This window comes from Pelobates fuscus, chromosome 6 (genome assembly GCF_036172605.1).
Source record: "Pelobates fuscus isolate aPelFus1 chromosome 6, aPelFus1.pri, whole genome shotgun sequence".
NCBI lineage: Eukaryota > Metazoa > Chordata > Amphibia > Anura > Pelobatidae > Pelobates > Pelobates fuscus.
Genome location: NC_086322.1, coordinates 168426710 through 168446413, shown reverse-complemented (window position 1 = coordinate 168446413; position 19704 = coordinate 168426710).

Genomic DNA, 19704 nt, shown 5'->3' with positions numbered 1-19704 from the left:
GGGCAGTCTATGTATGTGGGGGACAATGTGTGTGTGTGTGGGACAATGTGTGTGTGTGGGGGCAGTGTATGTGTGTGTAGGGTATGTGTGTGATAAGGATGGGGGGGCTTTTTGAAATTCTTTATTTTTGTTGCGCAAAGGTGAACAGACAGTTATGTCATGCCACAATAGCAGTTGACATAAATAGCTTAGTACATGGTTGACATAAGAAATGGTTGGCAGATAACACTTGCGCCATTTTTTAAAAGGTGTAGTGTGGAACAAGAGGAAACATCGCACATGTATACAATATGTAGTTAGTGGAGTAACTTAGCGGCAATCTCTGCTGTGCAGTATGCATTGAACACATTATAGTAATAAATCGTAAGCTATTAGAGGAGCTTGTTACTGTATGTCAAACATAAGGTTGTCAAAGTGACTATCAGCGTCGCAATACCTGTGAAGTACAACGTTAGTGCAGCAGTGATACTCATTTTCCTGTTTGCGTTTTCTTGTTATCGGGCAGGCGTAAGCAACCATCTCATGTCGTCACGACAACAAGTACAGGTATATTATTATTATACAGTTCATGCTATGGCAGGTAGAGGATCTGCACAACGTTATAGTGAGGAGCGGGGTGAACGCTTAGTCAGCATGAGTAGAAAAGTAAGCATTGAATGAGTAATAAAATTAAGAGTAATAGTAAGAAACATAAACATAAATAACACTGCTTAATAACAACAGGGACTGGAGCAAACTTTTGTTAACAGAGGGTAGACACAGGACTAGTATTGCCCCATTCGTATTCCGAAACATAGCTCGTGAAGGTGTGCATTACCGTCTGCCCACTGCCAGGTAGGTTTTTCAGGGTAACACCATATAAAAGCTTATGTGTGTATCACGTCTCAACCGCATGTTCCTGCCATAGAGTAGTAAGACAGCATTGGCACGATAGTGAGGTACAATTTATATGTTGTCTGTAGCAACGGAAGGACATTGAGTGTGTGCTAAGGAACCAGCGGTGCTGTTCCAGAACTGTTGTATAGGTGTCTGAGTGGGGGATATTCTGAGTGACTCGTGAAGGACAAGTCCTATATTTACCGGTATACACACAAGCAAGTACGTCCCAAAGATTAAAGGCTGCTCAACACACCAGTGAGGTATCCCCTTCACCTTCACAAATACAGTAATATAATACAACAAAAATGGGTGGAGCAGAGTGTAGCAAATATAAATATAAATACTTCCCTCTCTTCAAAATTCCAGCCAAAACAATGAAACTGAAACAGAAACAGAGGGGGATACAATAGTGTAAAACTGATAAAATGGAGACAGATCGCTGTGTCTTTAAATAGCACACTCACAAAAGTAGAGCCATAAGATAACCTGGCTCTGGTCTGGATAACAATAGGATCCTTAAGGGAGATCCAAATCCCACTCCAGCAGATGAGAAGGATAAAACAGGAACAAATAAGTGCTTCTAAAATTTTTTTACTTTATTCCAGAAATAAAAGAACGGCATAAGACAAAGTCCATATAGTCACCAAAGTCACCAATGACTTGGTGACTTTGGTGACTATATGGACTTTGTCTTATGCCGTTCTTTTATTTCTGGAATAAAGTAAAAAATTTTTAGAAGCACTTATTTGTTCCTGTTTTATCCTTCTCATCTGCTGGAGTGGGATTTGGATCTCCCTTAAGGATCCTATTGTTATCCAGACCAGAGCCAGGTTATCTTATGGCTCTACTTTTGTGAGTGTGCTATTTAAAGACACAGCGATCTGTCTCCATTTTATCAGTTTTACACTATTGTATCCCCCTCTGTTTCTGTTTCAGTTTCATTGTTTTGGCTGGAATTTTGAAGAGAGGGAAGTATTTATATTTATATTTGCTACACTCTGCTCCACCCATTTTTGTTGTATTATATTACTATATTTACCGGTAGTTAAGATTATTGGTTTAGGGGAGGGAGGAGTAAGCAGGCCGATTACATTTGCCGTGTAGGGCAGAAATAAGCGTCTCCGGGTGTGTCTGGGCCTAGCAGGGTGGGTTTTAGAGTGTAGGGAGACGAGTGTATCGTTACCAATGTGTGGTGTTGCATCTAGTATAGTGAGTGTAGGAAGAAAACAATACATATAGATTGACTTTTGAGTCCCGGTAGGAACGTGCATAAGCACCATGACCTGGACGGTGGAGGTGGGTCGTTCATTGGCAGGATAGTCCAGGGTGTGGGGGCTCCGTAGATGGCCACTTGGGCTGAAGCCTTCATTGTCCGCATCTGGCTCTGCAACCTCCTGTGGCAAAAATGTGTGGGCCTTGGTGTCAATGTTTGCGTCCCAGTCAGGAGATTCCCAGGGGCTGGGGTGTTTCTCCGGCGTGTCAGGCGGTGTCTACGTTGTACCTCCGATTGGTTATCGTAAGTGATCAGTTGAGGCTTGTTCGTTGGATTGGAGCTCGCCGGTCATCGGGTATGCTGAATCACGGCAGGGTACGTTAGGGCCACCACCAGGGGAGGTCTGTGGAGTCCATGAAACTAATAACTAGGAAATAACAATTGGGCAATAGTTCAACGGCATATTGAGCTGCCCTCCGGACATCTCGAGCCCCTGTGGGCGGTTCATGGTGCCGTGCTGGTAGGTGGAAGTGTTTGTAATCCCCATTCAGGTGGTGATCGAGGCATAGGCGTCTGGCGTGTTGTTATTAGGTACAAACGCTGCAATTCGAGCCGGATCCCAGTTGTGAGTTGGGGAGGCATGGTCTTGGGGTCCCTCTTGGGAGTGTGGGTCCTGTGGTAGGCCCAAGGTTCTCAGGAGATTCGCTGTGTCCCGAGTGTCGTGGATCTGGTGCGTTTTTCCCCCTTGTTGTACGAGGAGCGTTTGGGAGGGTCGCCAGCGGTAAGGTATGTTGTGTCGCTGGAGCAAGGTTGTGAGGGGCCGCAGCGACCTGCGCCAAGCTAGGGTGCTTCCAGACAGGTCAGAGTAGAAGGTCAGGTGCATGGCCTCAAACTGCAGTGGGGTTTTATCGCGGAGGGCCGCGAGGACCGCCGACTTATCCTTTCCATTCCTGAAGGTGATTATGGTATCTCTTGTGGCCGTGGCTGGGGCCTTGGGGGGTTTGGGGACCCGGAAAAGGTCAGTGGGTGTGATGGGTTTAGCTTGGTTGGGAGGTAGTATGGCCGACAGTACCCGTTTGAGTGTCCGCGGCAACTCCGCCTCTGGTATCTCGTCTGGGATCCCCCTAACCTTAAGATTATGTCTCCTCCTGGAGTCTTCCAGGGCAGCATAATGCCGTTCATGGAGTAGGTTCTGGCGTTGCAGATCTTGTACAGCAGCCTGTAATGAGGATATGTGCTGTTGGTTATCTTGAGAGGATACCTCCAGTGTCGATATGCGGCCTGTCAGGCCCTGCAGCTCACCCCTCAGAGCAGTAACGTCCGTGAGGATGTTCTTCTGCAGGTCCGCTAGCAGAGCTTTTAATACCCCAGTGGTCACCAGGTCGGCATTCATATCAGCCCTTGGTTTGGCCGGGTTCACCTTCTGCTTTGGGGCTGGAGCTGGGGCGTAATCGTCCTCTGCATCCCCAGAGCAGTCATCTGAGTAAAAGTCAGAGCAGCCTCCGTGGAGAGCCGCCATGTTGGATTCGCCTGTGAAGCGTGCTTGCCGCCACATGTCACTGATTGTTGGCCTCGGGGCAGGTTTGTCCGCCGTCGGTCTTTTATTCTTCCGCCCCATGACGCTGGGTGTATTCCCCCGTTTGTGTAGCTGTCTTTGGGGGTGATAGGAGTGGTATTTCTGCGGTATTTAGGTTCTATTCTCGCTTTTCGCTCGGAGCTTCAGGATTATGCGTCTGCTTGCCTCGGCAGTCAGGCTCCGCCCCCAGGATGGGGGGCTTTTTTATGGGTTTTTTAAAATTTGATAAAATGATTTTTCATTTTTTTTATTTAAAATATAAATAATGTCCCCCTCCCTTCTTACCTTTGTTTAGGGAGGAGGGGGACATTTCTCGATCCCTGGTGGTCCGCTGGGGAATCCCTGGTGGTCCATGTGGTGAGAGTGAACTCTAGCCCCGGTCTCCAGGGCTAGAGTTCACTCTCGCGAGATCCGGAGCGTTGCCGTGGCAAGGCTCCGTGCTCGTGAGAGAAGGACCTGGAGGAGCTGCAGACTGAGCTCCCCCGGGTCCTCTCTCTCTCCCTCCCCTTCCGGCGGCCAGCAAACAGTGCCTGCGGACCGGAGAGGGAGATCTCTGATCTCCCCTCCGGTCCATGAAGGCACATTGCAGGGCTGGCGCTTGGATAGCGCCAGCCCTGCATTTGCCGGCAGGGGAGAGGGAGAACCTCGGATTCTCTGGGGGGGGGCAATTGCTACACCCTAAACATGGCAGCCATCTTTCACAACAATGTACTGCTATATACTCATACCCTCAGTGCAACTAGCCATGATATACGCACGTTCAGCCTAGCATGCTCAAATATAACACACTTCTGTATAAAAAAAAAAAAAAAAAAGAATGCAGCTTCAGAATGAATCTAAAATGGATGCTGTCCAGGAGGTGGGAGGGTCTGGGAGGGTGGGTCTGCTGCTTATTGGCTGGAATGTGTCTGCTGACTGTGAGGTACAGTGTCAAAGTTTACTCAATGATGACGAATAGGGGGCGGACCGAACATCGCATATGTTCGCCATCCATGGCGAACGCGAACAAGCTATGTTCGCCTGGAACTATTCGCCAGCTAACCGTTCGGGACATCTCTAATAACAAATAAACAGTTATAATCCACATGGCCGTATCACAAGAAATGTATAACATACAATGCCCTCTATATACTTCCGTTGAAAGCTTTGTTTGTGATATCATTAGATATATAAGTAGACATACTTTAAACATTGTCTTTCTATTAATGAAATATGTACAGTACCAGGGACGGACTGACAGTGGCCTGGGCTCCCTGCAGACCAATATACATGCTATAAAAGGGAAAGGCTGGTGTAACAAGTATTTGATTGTAAGTGCATTTAATATGCTTCTGTGTGTATAATCACGGTGAGCTCTGGTGTATGTGGATATATGTATGGATTTGTATGTAGTGACAGGATGTGTGGATTTAGAGTATATATATATATATGTATATTTTATAATTTAAAAAAAAAAAAATTTATATGCAGGTAGGTACAACAGTGCCTGTACCGCCACAATAGCATCATCATTAGGCTTGATTGTTATAAACAGCGTAAAACAGTGTTATGGTATGTTTAAATTTGCACTTTTGTTTAAAGTTGTAGAAATTCAAGGTATACGCTTAATGTAGCGTAGCGTGTGTATTAAAGGGCATGAGGGGGAAACACCTCGCCAGGGCCACCATACATACGCAGATGAGTGTCTAGTATGGGGAGGGTCAGTCTACCTGCTTTGTTATGTTGTTGAACGGGAGCCTATGTGGGTTGTAGTGCATGTCTGTGAGTTATTCCTCGTGTTGGTGAGGCCTGTGGCAATAGTGTGGGTCTACATGGTATTGCTGCTCCTTAACTCCGGAGCCTGGGGATGGGGGGGGTGATATTCTCTTCGGTATAGGCGCAAGCCATTTCAGCTATGGCTCTGTTGTGGTTCTCTGTAGTGTGTATGCTATGGGGGGGGATCAACCTTGTCGGGACGCAATGCTGTCAGTGGAACAGTTTTGACGTGTGAATTAACGGTCGGAGGAACGGAAAATTAGCAAAGAATATATAAGTGAGTATACAATGCAAGAAATTGGTAGCATCTAAAGGAGTAGTGGTTTCTTAGTGTCCGGCAGTAACGTGCCCACATTTATCTTGGGGAGCACTGTTACGCCTATTCATTCTGGAGCTGTGGGCCTTGCTGGGGTGAAAGGTGTGATCTTGGCAACATCCCAGCGATGTGCATGATTCGACACGGAGCTTGGGGCCGGGTGAATGCCCAGGGAGTGCAGGAACTGGGCCACTTCCGCTGTCGAGGTCAGTCGGTGGCGGTGTCCGCCTTGTTCTGCGATGAGTGCTCTCAGGTATCCCCATTGAAATGTGATGTCAGCTGCTTTCAGCTGCATTGTTACTTCCTTCATGAATGCTCGCCACTGCAGAGTATGGCGGTTCAGGTCTTGGTAGAAGTTTAGGGAGTGGTCTTCAAATGTAAGCGGCGTTTGTCCCCTGGTTGCACTGAGGAAGCCCTCCTTGTCTGGTTGGGATTTAAACCGCATGATAACATCTCTTGCGGTGTCGGTTTTGTTGCGTGGGCGCCCTGGTATACGGAATAGGCCATCTATAGTCAGGCCTTTGGTCTGCTTAGGTGGCAGTATGGCTGAAAACAGTCTCTTAAAGAATTGCGGAAGTTCGTCCGTGGTCAACGTTCTGGGATCCCCCTTACCTCTATGTTTTTCAGCACGGTAAGTTCTTCTGTGAAGAAGGTCTTAAGATCAGTCACATGCCCAACAGACCGACTTAGTAGCCAGCGGGAGTTCCGATTGCCGAGGAGGAGTGGCTAGGATTCTCCAATGGGGTGTCGGAGTCGGCACATCACTCAAGTAATCATCCTCTGAGGCCGTTAGTGAATCCAACCCCAGATCTGGTGGGACGCCGCCATTTTGGGCCTACAGGCCTGGCACAATAGTTGGCCGATGTCGCAGGTATGTCCCATGCTTGGTCCTCGGGATTTCCTTGAGTGCTTCCCCATGGTGTACTGGGTCTCTCAGTGATCGTGTGTGCTGAGGTGAGGCAAAGTTTGCCGGTTCGTGAGGCTTTGTCTGGTTGCTTTTTTTTTTTTTTAATTCTTTATTTTATTGTGCGGAGTTAACACAAGTGCCCACAGTGCCACAACAGCAAATATAGGCATATTTAGTAACAGTTTTCATCAGTAGGTTGGCATTAGTAAACATTGCACATTTTAATTATTTTATCGTCGCGGTATCAGCTATTAAGCCGGGCATGACTGGTCCCGACGGAGCCAGGGAATGTGTTGTCCTGGAGTGCAGATCAGGCATGTGTAGTGTTGTGTATGTTCTAGGGTATTGACCTACAAGGCGAGGTTTTGGGTGTATGGCATGAGGTCTGTTGTGTCTCCCTATTTTGTCTGTCTGTTGAGTCCCCAGTATGGGAGGGAGCTGTCACTGCAGCTGTGGGTTGCCTCTGGCTGGTACGCATCCCCTATTGGGGACTACCCCCAACCCCTTGTGTGAGTCCGTCTGTTTGTGTTTATAAGGTTTGGGCTGGGGGGGAGGGTGCATTGATGGGTGACCGGTCTGTGGTAATTCCTGTCATGAGTGGTTGTGTGTCTCGGCGTCGGGAATATTTCTAACCGGTGTGTTGGTGTATGGAGGCTAAGTCGATGGAGTCTTCACAGATGTGGTGTAACACATTAATAATAAAACAAAAAACAGAAAACGAGTCAACTTGGGTAAACCAAAGAATAGATTGGGGTGTAGCTTGGAGGGTATCAACGTTGGAGTCCATAAGGGAGTAGAGCGGAACCATCTTGGAGATTTGCTGTATCAGCAGTCTCTGAGGGTTGTGGCTGTATTTTCCCTTCGTGGTAGTCCCTCAGGGGGATTTTCATTGGTGCGTTAGACGAGTGGGAGCTCCTGGGATGAATTCAGCCACGGTAGCTGGGTCCACTCGGGTGAGGTCTGACCCCTCCATGTGGGCGGGCTGCAGCAGACCTGCATTGCGTAGGTGTAAGTCCAGTTCGGAGTAGCTCCTGGCTTGGTACATTGTGTCCTGATGGGTAAAGGTAATCGTATTCAGAGACCCCCATTTGTACTGGATATTCTTATTTCTGAGGTGTTGTAGCAGGGGTTGCAGGGCCTTACGCCACCTCATAGTGCTTTTGGTTAGGTCCGGGAATATGGACAGTGTGGCTCCCTCAAATGATAGCGGTGTTCTCCCACGTGCAGCCTCCATTAGGAGGGCTCTGTCCTGCAAGGACTGAAAGCGGAGTATTAGGTCGGTGTGTGCCGTGGTCGGCGCTGTTGTAGGCTTTGGTAGGCGGAACATGCCATCTAGTCGTATTGCCTTTGCCTGTTTTGGTGGCAATAGGTCCGCCAGCAGGCGTCTGATAAAATGTGGTAGGTCTGTGGGGTTTGTAGAGTCCAGGATACCGCGGATCTTTACATTGTAACGTCTTCGCTGGTCTTCTAATGTATTTATTCGGTAGTTGGACGCCTGTTGCTGCTGTTTTAACTCTGTTAGTGCTGGTTCCAGGGTCTTTATCCTGGATTCCTGGGTGTCTGATGTGGTTTCCAGCTTTGTGACCCTGGTGGTGACCCCCTCTATTGCCACTTTAATGCAGGCCATGTCTATATTTGTTCTGAGTTCTGCCAGCAGGCTTTTAAGTACAGAGGCAGTAACTGGCTCTTCTGTTGGGGTGCGCTGGGGCTTTGAGGTGGGTGGTGGGACATATGCTGCACCTTCCCCGGGGTCTATGGAGAAGTCATCTGAGGAATAGGAGTAAGCTTTCTCACCTGCCACCATTTTGTCCCGTGCGGTCTTTTGCGACCGCCGGAGAAGTTCCCCGATATCGTGGGTGGTAGAGTCCTTGTCGGCTTTTGTTTTTTTGTTTTTCCGACCCATCTTTGTTTCTCGTGTTGGGTGAGGGTTGGAGTGCCCGGGTAACTTCGCCAGGTAGCCCCGAAAAGCAGTTTGTGCGGTATCTGTTACAGAGCTCCTGGAGAACGCGTCCGCTCTGCTCCTCCTCTAGCTCCGCCCCCTGGTTGCTTTTGTCGGAGCTCAGGAGCAATGCGTCTTGTTAGCTCGCTGCTTAGCTCCGCCCCCTGATTCAGAGTATATTTAAATACATGTTTTTGTTTTTTTAAATAGGGTAGTATTATTTATGTATGTTTGTGTAACATGGCAGTAGGTACAAGAAGGTATTTGTGGATCTTGGCAATGTTTTTGTATGAGGTATTCAGGCCTCCAAATTTTGCATCTTAAATGCTTGTGCATGCTTTTTTCTTTTTTAATTAATTCAGGTATGTCCATGACATCAGTGTATGCACGGAAGCCTTCGCTCAGGCAGTCACACTTGGGACCGTAAAAGAACGGCGGAAAGGCCGACACCAACTAAACAGACACAGACGCAATGGAAGATAACCAGCAACCCCACAGACACTGTATAACAAACCCCAACACAAGCGAAGGGCCTGCTCCCCTGGGTCTCACCTCCATAACACCTCCTCTCACACCAGGAAGCCAAACACAACACGATACCAACAAGCTTCTTCCCCCCTCACTCCAGAGTTCAACTAACCCATCCCCCTAACCCCTACACTCTACCCACCGCTCCAAGTGAGGAGAGAAATTGGCAGACTACCTGCCCCACAGAGAACACCAAACACCCACATACACTCAACTTTCCAAGCACCCTTGGTATACCTCAACGGTTTAACCAATCGTACCTAGGTAACAAGCAGTATACTCAAGTGTATAACAACCAGTGCTTCTGCTCTCAAATGTAACTGTGAATTTAATCTCCCCCAACATGTACCTATACCCTTCTGCTTATATCTCTAAGTGTACAGGCGCTGAATGTCATTCTGCTGTCGAGCCTGACATGGACCACTACAATTGGCACTCAATTTATATTCTCCAATGTCTTTGTCATTTTATGACACGACACCTGTCCACGTTGATAAAAGACAGGCACATTTTGTTGTCATTATTGACAAAGGACAATGGTACACAGCCTAGGGCTGTATAAGGCATCACTGACCACTCCTTTTTGCCCTGTTGGGGTCTCTACTACCCAAGGGAGCATTTTGACTTGTGGTGTGTGATTTGGTTTTTCACGCTGCTCCGATATCTGAAAATGAAACTGCAATTGGATAAATACTTGCAAAAACATAACATACAGGGATATCATTTCTAATTAGTGGGGTTATAGGTGCTTGATCTAAGGAGACATCTGACTGCTATTTCGGGGTCAAGAAGGAATTTTTTCCTAGTTTGTTGCAAAATTGGAAGTGCTTCAGAATAGGTTTTTTTTACCTTCTTTTGGATCAACAGCAAAAACATATGTGAGGAAGGCTGAACTTGATGGACGCAAGTCTCTTTTCAGCTATGTAACTATGTAACTATGTAACATTTATGTATAAAAAAAATTAGGTTCCCGTGCCTGGATCCCCAAACTTATGCCATCCCCGAATGGCTCTCCCTGTAGTGCCCATTCTGCCAAAAAAAAACTCTCAGATGTCTATATGGTGATATAATTGTAACCGGAGTGATGAAATTATAAGGATGGGTAATGTACTTGGGGATGAGGTTTATGAAGTGTTTATACAGACAGGGTACTGTACATGGGTGGACTGAGCACTTGGGCAAGTCAGTCATGGACTGAGGGCAGGCCTGTAATTTAAAATAATGGCTCAGCTGGGGAGATTAACAAGCTCCCCACTACAGCCCCTATCCCCCTGCACCCACTACAGACCCAATCCCCCCTGCAACCACAACAGCAACTAATACCACATGCTCCCACTACAGCCCCTATTACCCTATGCCCCAATTAAAGCCCCTATTATCCATTGACCCCACTATAGCTCCCATTACCCTCTGCACCCACCACTATAGCCCCTATTAATCCCTGTCAACACTACAGACCCTGTAATAATTACAGTCCCTATTCTCCCTGTATCCATCATATCCTTGATCTACCTGCCCCCACTACAGTCTCTACCCCCCTGTCCCGCACTGGAGCCCATATCCCCCAGCACCCACTGCAGCCCCTCTCACCCCCAGCACTCACTATAGTCTCTATTACCCCCTGTATCCCCTAAAGCCCCTATATTCTATACATCCACTGAAGCCTCTATGTCCCCTTGTCCCCACTGCAAGCACCATATTCCATGCACCCACTACAGCCCCTATTTCCCCTTGCACTTATTAAAGCCCCTATTACCCCCTGTGACCACTATGATGTCCATCACCCTCTATCCACTACAGCCAATACATCCTCTGGCCCCCCCCCTCCAACCACTATTAATATTATTTAGTAGTGGAAATTATTAATACCTCCCCAGTTTTGTGTGTGGTATCTTTTGTGGCCCTACTATGCCTTGATACAGAATAGCTGTGCCAAGCAGGCAAATTCCAGTGGCTGCAGGCTGCCCACTGAGGTCTGGGAGCAAGGTGTTCGCACCAGCATAGTAGACTATTTGAGTAAGTATCACTCCAGCAGGATATCCCTAGACTCCTATCTATTTCCACAGCCATTAATATCAAACATTTTTGCTAAAATACAAAAAAATTAAGTCACTTCCTTCTGTGAGAATTTTAGTCCATGCTTTAGTCCAACGAACTTGCTGCATAAGGCCTCGCAGTTGCTGGATCCTTGTCCAAATGTGGATAATTTTGATGCAGACTGGCATTCCTAACCCAGTCTGTTCTCCTTCCTTCATGTAATGTGAAGAAAGTAAAATAGGATAGACTACTGAGGAAAAGCACACTCCACCCCTAGATCACCAGGTGTAGAAGGGGAAAAGGGATTAGGGCTGGGATTGGTGATTTGAGGGGCATTATCTAACCGGAAGTGAAAGTGCACCAGGCAATGCACCTCAGAACCCTTATTCCTGTCTGGCTGTAATTTACAGAATTTGGGTTCTGAGGGGCACTAGTTGGAATTGATACAATTGAGGATTGTTAGTGACATGCTCTAGCTGTGATTGACAGAGTCGGGGGTATTGAGTGGCACTGTTGATTGGAAGTGACAGGTGAGGCAGCCTACTCATAGCAGACCTGAGTGTCGCTGCCAAGGACTCTCTTTCCCCCTTTAGTGACTCTAGCCTAGTGATTATAGCTGTCCCACCCAAACTCTAGACAAGACTCACTGTAGGGTGAAGAAGAACTGCTTTATTGAAACAAATTACACTCTTCTATACTTGGGTCCCCAACAGGGGATCACAAAGAAAACAATGGGTATTACAAAACAACTGGCTCCTAGGTATCTGTACCTGAACAGGTAATTTTATTAACAATCAGACACCTTCGTGCCTAATAACATAGACAGCAATATGTAATGTCAATCTGCAGTTGCTAAGGCCAGTACAGTTTTGTCATGTATAAATAGGGGCATAAATTATCGGGATGAAAATATAATTTTGCCTCTTTATAAATCGCTGGTAAGACCACACCTTGAATATGCTGTGCAATTTTGGGCACCTGTTCTAAAGAAGGATATCATGGCACTAGAAAAAGGGTCAGAGACGAGCTACAAAATTAATACAAGGAATGGAGCATTTTAGTTACGAAGAAAGGTTAAAAAATTTAAATCTCTTTAGTTTGGAAAAACAGCAACTCAGAGGGGATATGATAACATTATATAAATATATTCGTGGCCAGTACAAACCATTATTTGGAAATCTATTCATAAACAGGACTATACATAGGACACAAGGTCACACATTTATGCTGAAAAAAAAGATTTCATCTAAGGCTTTTTTTACAGTAAGCGCAATAAGGATATGGAATTATCTGCCTGAAGAGGAGGTTTTATCAGAGTCCTTAAGGACGGAGGGCGTGCTATGCCGTCCTTGGGGACCTGGCAGGGCAGCAAAGCACGTCCCTGCCGTCCTTTCTACTTACCTCCGTCCGTTCCGGCTCCCCGGGCCATGTGATCACCTCGCGATCACATGGACGGCATAGCCATCCATGTCAGTGCCAGCAGGGGGAGTCCCTGTAATTTATAATATAAAATAAATAAATATGTAAATACGTAAAAAAAAAAAAAAATACAAATTAAATAAAAAAATAAAAAAATAAAAAATATATACCGTATATACTCGAGTATAAGCCGACCCGAATATAAGCCGAGGGCCCTAATTTTACCCAAAAAAACTGGGAAAACTTATTGACTCGAGTATAAGACTAGGGTGGGAAATGCAGCAGCTACTGGTAAATTTCTAAATAAAATTAGATCCTAAAAAAAATATATTAATTGAATATTTATTTACAGTGTGTGTATAATGAATGCAGTGTGTGTATAATGAATGCAGTGTGTGTGTATGAGTGCAGCGTGTGTGTATGAGTACAGCGTGTGTATGTGCGCAGTGTGTGTATGTGTGCAGTGTGTGTATGTGTGCAGTGTGTGTATGAATGCAGTGTGTATGAATGCAGTGTGTGTGTATGAGTGCAGTGTGTGTGTATGAATGCAGTGTGTGTGTATATGAATGCAGTGTGTGTGTGTATGAGTGCAGTGTGTGTATGAATGCAGTGTGTGTGTATGAGTGCAGTATGTGTATGCAGGGGCGGGCTGGGCCGGGGGGCAGGGAGGCAATTGCCCCCCAGGCCGCCCTAAATAATTAGAAAAATGGCCACTGCAGGGCCGGTCCTGGGCGCCAGGAGGAGGGGGTGCCGCGCGGAGCAGGCTGATAGCCTGTCACAGGGAGCAAAGCAGGTGGCCAGCTGGCCACTTACAGTGCCCAGGTAGCAAGGCAGAGTAGGATATTTGCATCTACAGTGCCTGCTCTGCAGCAATATACTGGCCGGTGTTCAGGCATGCGGCGGCGGCGAGGGAGCTCTGCTGATGATCTTTGAGCTCTGCTGATGATCTTCCTGCTCCCTCGCGTGCCCTCTCTGGTGATGCCGGGAGCCGGAATATGACGTAATTCCGGCCCCGCATCACTAAACTGCGCGAGGGAGCAGAGAGGAGCAGGAATATCATGGAAGTCACTGGACCCCGGGGAAAGGACCCAGAGGACTCCTATAGGTAGGAGCAACAAGAAATAAAATAAATTTGTGAGTGTGTGTTTGAAAGTAAGTAAGTGTGTGTGTCTGGAAGTGTGTGTGTGTGTGTGTGTGTCTGGAAGTGTGTGTGTGTCTGGAAGTGTGTGTGTGTGTAAGTGTGTGTCTTAAAGTGTGTGTGTGTGTGTCAGGAACTGTGTGTGTGTGTGGAAGTGTGTGTGTGTGTGTGTCTGGAAGTGTGTGTGTGTCTGGAAGTGTGTTTGTGTCTGGAAGTGTGTGTGTCTTAAAGTGTGTGTGTGTGTGTGTGTGTCAGGAACTGTGTGTGTCTGGCAGTGTGTGTGTGGAAGTGTGTGTGTGTGTGTCTTAAAGTGTGTGTGTGTGTGTGTCAGGAACTGTGTGTGTCTGGAAGTGTGTGTGTGTGTCTGGAAGTGTGTGTGTGTGTGTGTCTGGAAGTGTGTGTGTGTGTGTAAGTGTGTGTCTTAAAGTGTGTGTGTCAGGAACTGTGTGTGTGTGGAAGTGTGTGTGTGTGGAAGTGTGTGTGTGTCTGGAAGTGTGTGTGTGTGTCTGGAAGTGTGTGTGTGTCTGGAAGTGTATGTGTGTGTGTGTGGAAGTGTATGTGTGTGTGTGTCTGGAAGTGTATGTGTGTGTGTGTCTGGAAGTTTGTGTGTGTCTTGTGCCGGTGAGGGAGATCTCAAATCAATCGGGGAGAGAGGTAGCTGCCTAGGACCCAGGGCTGCAGGAGAGGCCGACCTGTAAGGCAGATCGTTCCTCCCGCAAGCAGGCTGTGTGATGCGTTGCAGCTCATTACCATTGCAATGCTCCACACAGCATTCTGCGCGCAGGAGGACAGGAGACAGCCTGCAGCCAGACAAGCTGCAGGCTGTACAGAATTCACAACTGGACCACCAGGGCTGGCTGTGTCCCAGCCTCTTTCACCAAAGGTAAGAAGAAGGATGGGGGGGACATATAGATTTTATTTAACGTAAAGTAGTATTAAAAAAAAAAAACATTTGCTACCTGCACCCCTCAAACACACACGCAGCACCCCACTCACATAGCACTCCACACACACGCAGCACCCCACTCACATAGCACTCCACACACACACACAGAACCCCACACTCACATAGCATTCCACACACACAAAGCACCCCACACACACCGCACCCGTACACACAAACACATACACTGCACCCCTCACTGCAGTGTGTGTGTATTCAGCAGTCTGTGTGTGTGTTCAGCCATCTGTGTATGTATTCAGCCGTCTGTGTATGTATTCAGCCGTCTGTGTATGTATTCAGCCGTCTGTGTGTATGTTTGTGTATGTTTGTATTCAGCGGACTGTGTATGTATTCAGCACTCTCTATGTGTACTCAGCAGTCTGTGTGTGTGTGTGTCTATTCGTCAGTCTGTATGCGTGTATTCATCAGTCGTCGTGTGTATGCATTCAGCAGTCGGTGTGTGACTGCATTCAGCACTCTGTGTGTATGTATTGAATGTATGCATTGCATTTGTTGGAGGTACTTCTAAATATAATCTTCGTTGTATCTATAATTTACATTTTTATTCCTGTAAGTTGTGTAGGCAGGGCCCCAGTGCACTGCTTTGCCCGGGGGCCCATAATGTTGTTAAGATGGCACTGGTGTCTGTCAGTGTGTGTGTGTCAGCAAGTGTGTCTGTCAAGTAAGTGTCTGTCAGTGAATGTGTGTGTGTGTCTGCCTGTCAGTGTGTGTGTGTATGTGTCTGCCTGTCAGTGAGTGTTTGTCAGGGTTTGTGTGTGTATGTTATTGAGAGTGAGTGCCAGTGTGTCTGTCAGCAGGGCCAGCCTTTGAGGTATGCAAGCTGTGGGGTCATGTAGGGTGCAATAACAACAGAGGCGCCCGGCGGCCAACACAGCTCACAAGTTTTGGACACCAGCATATTTAATTTAAACGATTCCCTGGTGGTCCATTGGTGCGCACCAGCAGTAGGGGCAGTCAGATCATATCCCTTGTGGTTCCGGTGCTCAGTTAGTGGGTCAGAGCACAGGCTCAGAGATTCTCAGCCTGCGCTCTAACAACATTGAAAGTCGGAGCCGCAAAGGAGTGGGTATGGCAAAGAGCTACTAATTAGCATAATATCAATATCCGTTATAAAACCTGGAAAAGGTGGCCATGGATGGTGAGCTGATTCAGGGGTGCAATGGGCCACTTGACTGGATTTGCCCCCCAGACCTGAGGCTGCCAGCCCTCCCCTGTGTGTATGTGTGCAGTGTGTATGAATGCAGTGTGTGTGTATGAGTGCAGTGTGTGTGTATGAATGCAGTGTGTGTGTGCATGAGTGCAGTGTGTGTATGAGTGCAGTGTGTGTATGAGTGCAGTGTGTGTATCAGTGCAGTGTGTGTGTATGAATGCAGTGTGTGTGTGTATGAATGCAGGGCGTGTGTATGAATGTGGTGTGTGTGTGTGTGTGTGTGTGATGCAGAGCCTTGGTGGGGGGGTGGGCAATTGTATTATTTTTTTTAATTATGTTAATATTTTTTTTATTATTATTATTATTTCTTATTATTATTTTTTTATTTAATTTCATTATTTTATTATTTTTAAAATTTTATTATTATATTTTTTTTGTCCCCCCTCCCTGCTTGATACATGGCAGGGAGGGGGGGCTCTCCTTCCCTGGTGGTCCAGCATTGGTAGTTCAGTGGGGGGCTGTGGGGGCTGCAGAGAGTTTACTTACCTCTCCTGCAGCTCCTGTCAGCTCTCTCCTCCTCTGGGCCGTCCGTTCAGCTCTTCTGCCAGCTCACAGTGTAAGTCTCGCGAGAGCCGCGGCTCTCGCGAGATTTACACTGGGAGCTGACCGAGGTGCTGAACGGACGGCGCGGAGGAGGAGAGAGCTGACAGGAGCTACAGGAGAGGTAAGTAAACTCTCTGACAGCCCCAGTCTGTATTATGGCAATGCAAATTGCCATAATACAGACTATTGACTCGAGTATAAGCCGAGTTGGGGTTTTTCAGCACAAAAAATGTGCTGAAAAACTCGGCTTATACTCGAGTATATACGGTATGTGTAATTTCGTTCTAACTGTATTTTAAAATTAATATATATATTTATATCAAAATACACGTAGAACGAAATAATATATCTATGTACATAAGTATATACTTGACATACTTGAAAACGAGAAAAATCTCAATGTATCTTTCCTGGTAAAATATTTTATACCTATATATAAATAAAAATAATTTAAAAAATTATATACATATATATATATATAAATATATATACACACATACATATATATACACACACACACACATATATATATATATATGATGTAGAATTATTAAAAATCTTTATTGAACTTGTACTGAATTATTGTACTAACTCCATTTTAACCTCACACTGTAACAAACCCTCCATTTTGTCCTCATTACCTGACAGATTCTCCATCTTAAACTACATTACATGACAGAATTTCCCAGCAACATTCAATACAATGAACAGAGACTGTATTTTCTATAAAGACATAGCTGACTCCGGAATTATTGAATCTCCTGTAACATGCAACAAAGTATAACCAAGGCCAGAGCCAAGGCCATGAGAACACTGTACTAATGAAATGTTCTATTCATAAAAGAACTTTGCACCTGACCACAAGATTGACATCACTGACTGTGTAAAATGACGCTCAAGCCCCCCTTTCCACCGAGTAAAACTCATGCTGGGAAAAATGGCGCCTGAGCCTTCTGTCCACACCCTTGTCCAGAACAATACCACCTCCCGGTGGGAGGACACCCAGCTAGTCACTCAAACCCCTGAGCCAATTAATAATATTGATGGGTGGACACTGATATAGTCACATAACATTTAATCCAATTAATGATGTTTATTTGTTATTATCTGATATTCAATGATGATGTCATTTTGCCTTTAAAAAGGCTTGCATAACTGTTTTCCAACTAGATGGCATTAAATTTTCTGAAGTGCTTTTAACCTGAACTCCATGTGTCAGTGTGAGCTTACTTCTGCGTATACGCAATTTAATCATCTCAGATTTGGACAGGAACAGATAGACATTTAAACATATTTGTTTATTTCTAAATTAATCTACATCAATTTGGCGCTTTCCAACGTGGGGCATCGGGCTATGTCTGGCCGGTGAGCCGTCCTAAGGAAGATGCTGTTGGACGGGGGAATCTTGGGGGTAGGAAAGGAGACTGATCACCTCCAGGTACACGGTAGAGACTTCTGCAGAGCCACCGGTATGTTCCGGCCCCTTTGATTGACCCGTCCACGTGTCTGTGACTGCTTCCCGGGAGCCGGGAGGACATCAAAGACAGGTAATATCTTGCCCGGTGTCTCGTTACTCACTTGTTTACCTGCATTTAGTCTATCTGTTGCCTGGGTGTGTTTGAATTGGCCTGTTTTAGTTAAGTGCCCGGGTTGAGTGTTTATTTGTTTCCCCTTTTTGGGATAAAAGGGGGGTGGACCTGTGGTAGTTTGCCTGGGGGTCCTGTGTTTGTCTGTTGCCCCCTTTTTGGGATAAAGGGGGGTGGACCCGGGGGATTTGCCTGGAGTCCTGTTGTCTGTTTTACTCCTTTTAGGAGCCACGTGTTTGTGGCTGTAGGTAAAAAGGGGGGTTGACCTGTGGAAGTTTCCTGGGGGTCTTCTTTGCCTGTTTACTTCTTTTAGGAGCCTCGTGGCTGTGGCTGTATGGAAAAAGAAGTTTGTGGAACTGTGGGATCTGTGTAGAATCATAGTTTCCTGTGATCCAATTTTGTGTCACTTTGATAGCCTAGCTAGCTTCACTGTGCGCTTTCGGACCCTCCAGCTCTAGTTGAGTTGGGGGTATCCTGACCTGGACCCTCCAGCTCTAGTTGAGTTGGGGGCATCCTGATCCGGACCCTCCAGCTCTAGTTGAGTTGGGGGTTTCCTGACCCGGACCCTTCGGCTCTAGTTGAGTTGAAGGTTCCCTGATTATTTAATTGTGGTAGGAGACTTAGTCTTGTGGCAGGGGACTCAGTTTCCTGGGGGGATTCAGGCAGGCATTGCTTGTTTTCCGCATCACGTGGTAGTGAGACTTATAAAGTGGGTTTTATAGGGGCACTACGGGAGTGAGGGTGGCGCGGCCACTTTGAGTGGACTGCTGTAACGAGGGAGGCTAGAAAGGATTTCGGACCGGTGTTAGCTGTTATCCTTGGCCGCTGGTAGTGAGACTTACGAAAGTCGTTCTTCTGAGCGGGGACACTACGAGATTGAGGGAGGTGACTTTGGAGTAAGCACATGTAAAAGGAAAGGGATTACTGTTGATTTCATTTGAACTGTGATGCATGCACTGTATTTCAACTGTATTGTTGTCTTGTTTGTTTAATGAGGAGTCATTCAAACTCCTGTGTCTGTCCCTAAGGATTTTTCCTTACCTTTTACCTTTTCTACACTTCCTGTACTATTATACTATCCACTCCCATTCGTCTTAATAGAGAAGTGATTGGTCACACACTTCTCACCTCACTCCAATCCGTGTCTACCACTCCGGGTAGGCGGATTCAGTGACTAGACTACGTCTTGGGAAGACGCACTTGAGAAGGGCCCACAATTCTCAAGTGGCAGTCAAGCAAAAGGAGACGCTCCTGTTCAATTTTCCTTGTCTTTCCCTATATCTAGGACGCTGGTGTAGGGGAAAAGGGATTATGGGGCAGGATTTAAGTAAGCCCAGTAAGGGCTGGTTAGCATGTGATTTAGTTGGTGACAGAGAGGGTGAGGAGATGGTTAAAGGTGTTGCTGTGCCTACATGTGGAAGATTGCAACCAGAAAGCTGGCGTAGGTTACTGACAGAGAAGAAAGGCAAGCTTGCAAATAATGATTTATTAAAGACAGCTGAAGCATGGTACAGAGTAGCGAAGGCTATTCAGCAAGAAGGTTGGGTTGAGGAAGAACTAAATCACAAAGGGTTAGGAATATATGTATATTATAATAATTGTTTTTGTATTTTGTGTTAGCCATTACCCTGGTAGAGGGTGGGGGTTTTGTATTGAGTTTCACTGAGTCTCTTTGCTTTTGCAATAATTGTGAC